The sequence below is a fragment of the Hemicordylus capensis genome, chromosome 3, assembly GCF_027244095.1.
Source record: "Hemicordylus capensis ecotype Gifberg chromosome 3, rHemCap1.1.pri, whole genome shotgun sequence".
NCBI lineage: Eukaryota > Metazoa > Chordata > Lepidosauria > Squamata > Cordylidae > Hemicordylus > Hemicordylus capensis.
Window position 1 is genome coordinate 315,430,729 of NC_069659.1, and position 6,788 is coordinate 315,437,516.

General features: G+C 44.6%; 1 non-coding gene across 1 annotated transcript; it reads right to left on the reverse strand.

Moving 5' to 3' along the window:
• Nucleotides 1-3,324: 3,324 nt before the first annotated feature.
• On the reverse strand, nt 3,325-3,393 carry TRNAI-UAU (transfer RNA isoleucine (anticodon UAU)). The gene has a single exon. It is a non-coding gene; the product is annotated as a tRNA-Ile (tRNA).
• Nucleotides 3,394-6,788: the final 3,395 nt, after the last annotated feature.

Sequence of the window (6,788 nt, forward strand, 5' to 3'; positions counted from 1 at the left end):
AATAACGGGTATAGCCCAGGTGTTTATGGCTTGTATGATGTTCCCGCCATTGAGTTTGGACTTTAGGATTTTTCTGACTCTCCTGATGTATTCACTTCCAATTTTTCTTTTAACTTCAGTGTGTGCGATGTTATCAGCCTGGAGAATGCCCAAGTATTTGTAAGGTTCTTTCTCTTCCAGGTTCTTGATCTTGCTTCCGATGGGCAGTTCTAGTCCTTGTCTTTTTCTTATTTTTCCTCTGTTCATTATTAATGCAGCACACTTGTCCAGTCCAAACTCCATTGCTATATCGCTACTGAATATACGGACAGTGTTTAGCAGCGATTCGATTTCTGACTGGGACTTTCCATACAACTTCAGATTGTCCATGTACAGCAGATGGTTGATTTTACTTGATGTTTTAGATGTTTGGTATCCGAGGCTTGTTTTGTTTAGTATTTGTGAAAGTGGGGTCATGGCGATTACAAACAATAGAGGGGATAGTGAGTCCCCTTGGAAAATGCCTCTTCTAATGCTAACCTGTCCAAGTGCCTCGCCATTGATTGTTAACTGTGTACTCCACATGCTCATTGCTTTTTTAATAAATATCTGAATGTTTTTGCTGACACCAGTTGTTTCTAAACATTTTAGTATCCATGTGTGAGGCAATGAATCGAAGGTTTTCTTGTAGTCAATCCATGCAACACTTAGATTTGTTTTTCTTCTCTTGCAGTTTTCTAAAATCATTTTGTTAATCAGCAGCTGGTCTTTTGTGCCTCTGGTGTTCGGGCAATTTCCTTTCTGTTCAACTGGAAGCTGTTTGTTAGTTAATAAGTGTTGCATTACTTCATCTGCTATTATTCCAGTTAATAATTTGAACATGGTTGGCAGGCAGGTTATCGGTCTATAATTACTTGGAACTGCACCTTTTGCTGGGTCTTTCATGATGAGATGAGTTTTCCCAGTTGTTAGCCATTGTTCAATATCTTGCCATATATTATTATTATTATTATTATTATTATTATTATTATTATTATTATTTGCATGGACTGATGAGGAACTGGGACTCTTCAAGAGTGATGCCTCTCATGGGTTTTTGGGAGAGGCATGAGTGCTGGGGTGTGGTCCGTTGAGTCATCAGCAACTGTAACTAGACCTCTCCAGATGATCTCAGTACCTTAACCATATGGTGGCCCATCCATGACAATGGGGAGATGACAGGAGTCCTCAACCATGGAATAGAACCCTGATCAGAGCAAAAGACCAAATTGAGCATGTGACCATCATGTGTCGGTCTAGAGACCAATTGAAATAGACCCTTAGTAGTTGTGGTTGCTATGAACTCCTGAGCCATTCCAGTCAACCTGTTCCCAAAATGAACATTGAAGTCCCCCACTACCAACAACCTTGACAACTCCGCAACCAGATCTGTCAAGTCAGTTAGGGACTCTGTTAGGCAGCCAACACCATCACTACCCCGAACGCCACCACTAAAGGCTGACCCCTTTGGGTGGCTGGCTTTGGTGGACACCTGCAAGTAGCCCATCCACTTTGCACCCCCAGCTTTGTTCCCCTTTATAAGGGCCAAAGGTTTTTAAACCCAACAGGTGTGGCTCTCACCACTCTATCAGGCAAGATGTTACAGCAATCAAAACTGAGCAAAACACCATATAACAGCCAAAGGGAGATGTACACAGAAGCCACAGTCCGAGTCCCAGTCCCTGTCCAGAAGGGGTGGGGAAGCCAGAGGAAATAAACTGCTACCCCACAACATCTCTCCCATTCACCTTCTATGTATCAAACTTGAAAATGTTCTAGATCTGCTCATTTGTTTTTGAAGGAGGAGTGAAAAAAAAAAGTAAAAGTTCATTTTTTTTGTAAAAGGTTGAGAACTGTTGTACTTGCCAGCAAAATAGTAATAATAATAAAAACAATAAAAAGCAAGACAGAAGCGATGTGATTTAGCTACAATTATGAAATGAACTATCTTGCTGACAATTATACTTTGGCCATATTTGCATGTAATATGTAACCGTGGTTCCACACATCCCTCTGCCTTCTCTTCCATCCGCATTCAGATATACTGGAGAGCATCCTCTCTGTAGTTAGTGAGACTGCAGAGAGGCGGGGGAGTTGGCTATGTAAGTTTCCGTCATGCTTGAAAGACAGCCCACACAGCCATTCAGGGAAGGAGAGAGGAAGGAACTTCCTCCCTTAACTCTAGTCTGGCCAAATGCAGCCCCCCGTGCTGTATTTGGACAGTCCAGAGGCTCCCTGGACCCTTGGTTTGGAGCAGCAAAACTCACTACAAATCAAGGGTTCAAACTGGAGACTCATGAGCACAACCTCAGGCTATGCTACAGATAGGACAGGAGATGCACACATTTGGACATAACAGAAAGGAAACTGAGGGTCCCTGCAGCTCTGTCTCTGCCCTGTTACATGCGAATGTGGCCTCCTTGAATAAGGAAGTATAAAGGCTGCTGCCTGTAACCTTGGAGAAGTCACTGTCAGTCAGTGTAGACGATACTGAGCTAGATGAACCAATGATCTGACTCGGTATAAGGCAGCTTTCTATGTTCCTATGACTGATAAATTTCAATAGGACTTCCTCTAGGAAATTTAGTCAGGATGTCAGCCAGGATGTATTTTCAAGGAGGCAGCCTCAGTAAATCAAGCTGCAATGCCTACACTAAGTGTGTTCTACCCTTCTGCAAATTTATCAGCTTCCCGGATATAAAGCATCTCAATAAAAGAACATCGATACCTGAGAAGAATATGTGAGGAACAATGTAGGCAGTTCTCCTGGTGTTCCAGTTAATGAATGACCTTGCTGACAAAGGTAGTCTCCATAATTAAAGGGCCTGAAGTAGTCTTTCTGACTGTTGCTCTGATTTACCTTTTCAAGATTAAAAAAATATTGCCTTTGGCTTCGGGAAGAAAATAATCATTTGATTGCTTCTGGACTGTAAATGAAATAGTCTGGGCAGCACTTTCAACTCTAACCATCATCCCTGATTTAGGTTTATTAGCAGACAAAGGCAGCTTGTTGATGTGCTTTTTCCTAGAGTGTATTTAACAGGCGTGTAGTAGTAGATCCCAAGTTTATTAATGTGAACTTCTCTTGAAGCAGTGACAGCCTTAGCCCAAGGACCCTGCCAAAGTTTCATCATTTTTATTTGCAGATTTATTTTGCTCAGACAATTGGGTATGTTCTGGACAATAGGAACATAGGAAGCTGACTTATTCAAAGTCGGACCATTGGTCCATCTAGCTCAGTATTGTCTACACAGACTGGCAGTGGCTTCCCCAAGGTTGCAGGCAGCAGCCTTTCCCAGCCCTACCTGCACATGCCAGGGATTGAACCTGGGACCTTCTGCATATAAGGCAAATGCTCTACCACTGAGCTACTACAGCCCTATCCACTAAACTAATGTCTAGAGCAGTAGTTTTCAAATTATGATGCTCTGGGGTAGGGATGTGTTGAAATGCAATTCAGCTTCCGAATTATGGCACAATCCCTTTAAAATCAAGGGCTTACCCAGCTCCTTTAACACAGAGGAGAGCAGGTCCATCCCTCCTGCTCCTCCTCTGATTGCCACCATTGCAGTAATCCCGGTGCTCCCCCCAGCTATGTCCGTGTGCCAGCGGAGTATCTCCTCTGTGTTAAATGGGCTGGGTAAGACCTCAATTTTAATGGGATTGTGCTGTGATTCAGAAGCCGAATTGCATTTTGAGCATATCTTACTCTCCTCCTGCTCAAATTCCTGGACATTTCATATCCAGGATGACACTTTTCTTACATCCTGGACAGGACAAGTGATTCCTAGATAGGAACATAGGAAGCTGCTTTATACCAGACCACTGGTCCATCTAGCTCAGTATAATTGACAGGCAATTGCTTCTCCAAGGTTGCAGGCAGGAATTTTTCTCAGCCCTATATTGGAGATGCCAATGAGGGAACTTGGAACCTTCTGCATGCAAGCATGCAGATGCTCTTCCCAGTGTGGCTCGATCCCCTACGAGGAATATCTTACAATGCTTATATGTAGTCTCCCATTCAAATGCAATCCAGGGCAGACCCTGCTTAGCAAAGGGGGGAATGATGTTTGCTACCATATCATCCAGGCCAATCCTGGACATGTGGCCACACTACCCAGAAACCTTGGCAAAGTCCCAAGAATTTGTGGCAGACACTTAGGGTTCCTTCCTTGGCAAACAATCCAGTGTGATGAAAAGTTTGAAAACTGCTAGTCTAGTGGCAAGGACTCTTGTACATTTGATAATTAAATAAAAGCTAACTTCAATGGGTGCAGCTTGACATGGTGTAGTGCTGCATGGATATAAAAAGATGCATCTACCAAAATTCCTGTTCCTGCAGAAATATCACACAGGTCTTCAGTTTCAGCTGCTCACAAACAAACAGTTCTGGTCTCAGTAGACATTTTTTTAGTAGATCTACAATATATACAGATTTTCTGTGCCAATTTTTCTATTTCCTCCTCTTCTCATATTATATAAAATATGAAGCTGCCCTACAGATATGAATATGACCAATATTTATATCCTCTTTACAACAAAAAGTTCCCAAAGCGGTTTAGATATAAATGAATGAATGAATGAGTGAGTGAATGAATGAATGAATTAAATAGAATGGTTCCCTGACCCCAAAAGGCTCACAATCTAAAAACAAAACATAAGATAAACACCAGCAACAGCCACTGGAGGGATGCTGTGCTGAGGCAGGATAGGGCCGGTTGCTCTCATCCTGCTCAATAAAGAGAATCACCACTTTAAAAAGGTGCCTCTTTGCTCAGTTAGCAGAGGTTCATAGACAAGGCCCTCAAGCCTAGTATTGTTTGCTTGAGCTGGCAGTGGCTTTATTAGGCATAGGTCTCTCTCCTGCTTGAGATTATTTAACTGGTGGTTCTAAGGACTGAACCTTTCTACATGAAAAGCTTACTAAACTACATTATGTTATCCTGCTCTTTTGCTTGTTTCTTAACATGATTTGGGGTTTTATCCTAGCCAAGAGGCCATAACTGCTTATCGCATGCAAAACCTCAAGCCTAACCTCCCTTTCCCCTATTTATTACCATACCCTGAAGATTTGGGGAAGTATGCTTCATCTTCTCCTCACCCTTCCCTTCAGTGGGCAAGTATGAACAAGTGAACCTATGATTCAAGCTGACAGCGGTGGACTGGGAGCTTGCCCAAACCACCCACGTTCAAAACATGCTGCGGCAAACAAAGCTTAATAAAGCCGGGTCAGGATTGAATTTGGATAGAGAAGAGCTAGCCAAAAGTAAAGGAAGCACGTGTCCAGATTGTTCTCCTAAGCAGGAGTAAACAAACATTTCTATTGAGGTTGGCGTACATTTGTTGAGAATGAGATGACATTCGTTGGGAACTTGTTCTCTGTCTCTGACTTCCCAACAGATGTACACCTGGCAAAAGAATCACATGCGAGTACACCTGCATATACGGGCTTGAAAAATATTGGCTGGCTTGCTGCAGTAAGCCAGCTGAGTTCAGCTGCTTCAGTCTGTAGGATTCTGCTTTTGGCACAACATTGCCGTGCCCATCTTTTCCTCAACCGCCAGTGTCTGCTTACCCACTTGCCATGGGCAGGGAACCCACACAGGCAGGCTTTTCAGGCCATCCATCCCACCATGTACCCAGATGATGATGAATTGCCCCTCCATCAGCCTTCTGAGGTGGGGTGGGGGACAAAATTACAGGAAATCAATACAACTTATAATCTTACATTGCAGCAATTTACAATGTTGTTGTGGATACATTAAAATCAGTACTCAGAAACCAACACTTTCCCAGGAAAACAAGAGGAGTGGTCCGAGGGAAGGAGGAGATGGGAGCTGCCAAGGCATGACACCAGCTGGAGTTCCATGAAGAATGTGGATGAGTGGGAGGATGACCACTTCCATGCCAGCTTCAGGATCTCCAGGGTGACCTTTGAGTACCTGGCGGGAGAGATGGTACTGTATCTCATCTGACAGGACATGGTCATGCAGCCAGCAATCTCAGTGAGGAGGAGGGTGGCCATAGCCATCTACAAGCTGACCTCCAAGTCCACCTGTCTGACCCTCAGCAACCTGTTTACGGTGGGCAGATCCACCATTTGCAAAATGGTGAGGGAAGTGGTGAACCTGATCATGGAGCTCTTCATGGATGGTATGATCTGCATGGGCGACGCGTGTGAGGTGGTGGCCGGCTTTGAGGTGCTGGGGCTCCCTGGCATTATGGGCTGTATCGATGGGACTCACATGGAAATTTTGGGGTACTCCAGCTGGCAGGAACAATACTATAGGCACAAGCACTACTACACCATGACATTGCAAGGTATGGTGGACTCCATTGGGCATTTCATAGACGCCTATGCAGGGGTTTGGGGTAGCAGCCATGACATGGCCATCTTCTGGAGCTCCCCCCTGGCCTCCAAACTCATCAATGGCAGAGGGGCAGATGTTCTGGCCATGGGTGTGGGAGGGAGCATGGTGAAGCTGGTGATCTTCAGGGACCAGAGGTACAGCCTGCAGGAATGGAGGATCACCCTCTTCTGTGCATCAAAGAATGCCGTGGAGAGGCACTTCTCTCTCCAAAGAATGCCATGAAGAGGCACAGCAGTGTCCGCAGGGTGTCTGAGCAGGCTTTTGGTAGACTTAAGGCTCGCTGGTGCACCCTCTACGGTTTGCTGGATGTGGAGGAGGACCTGGTGCCCAACGTGCTCATGGCCTGCTGCATATTGTACAACATCAGTGAGTCCCTGGGTAACGTTCTGCTCGAGAAGC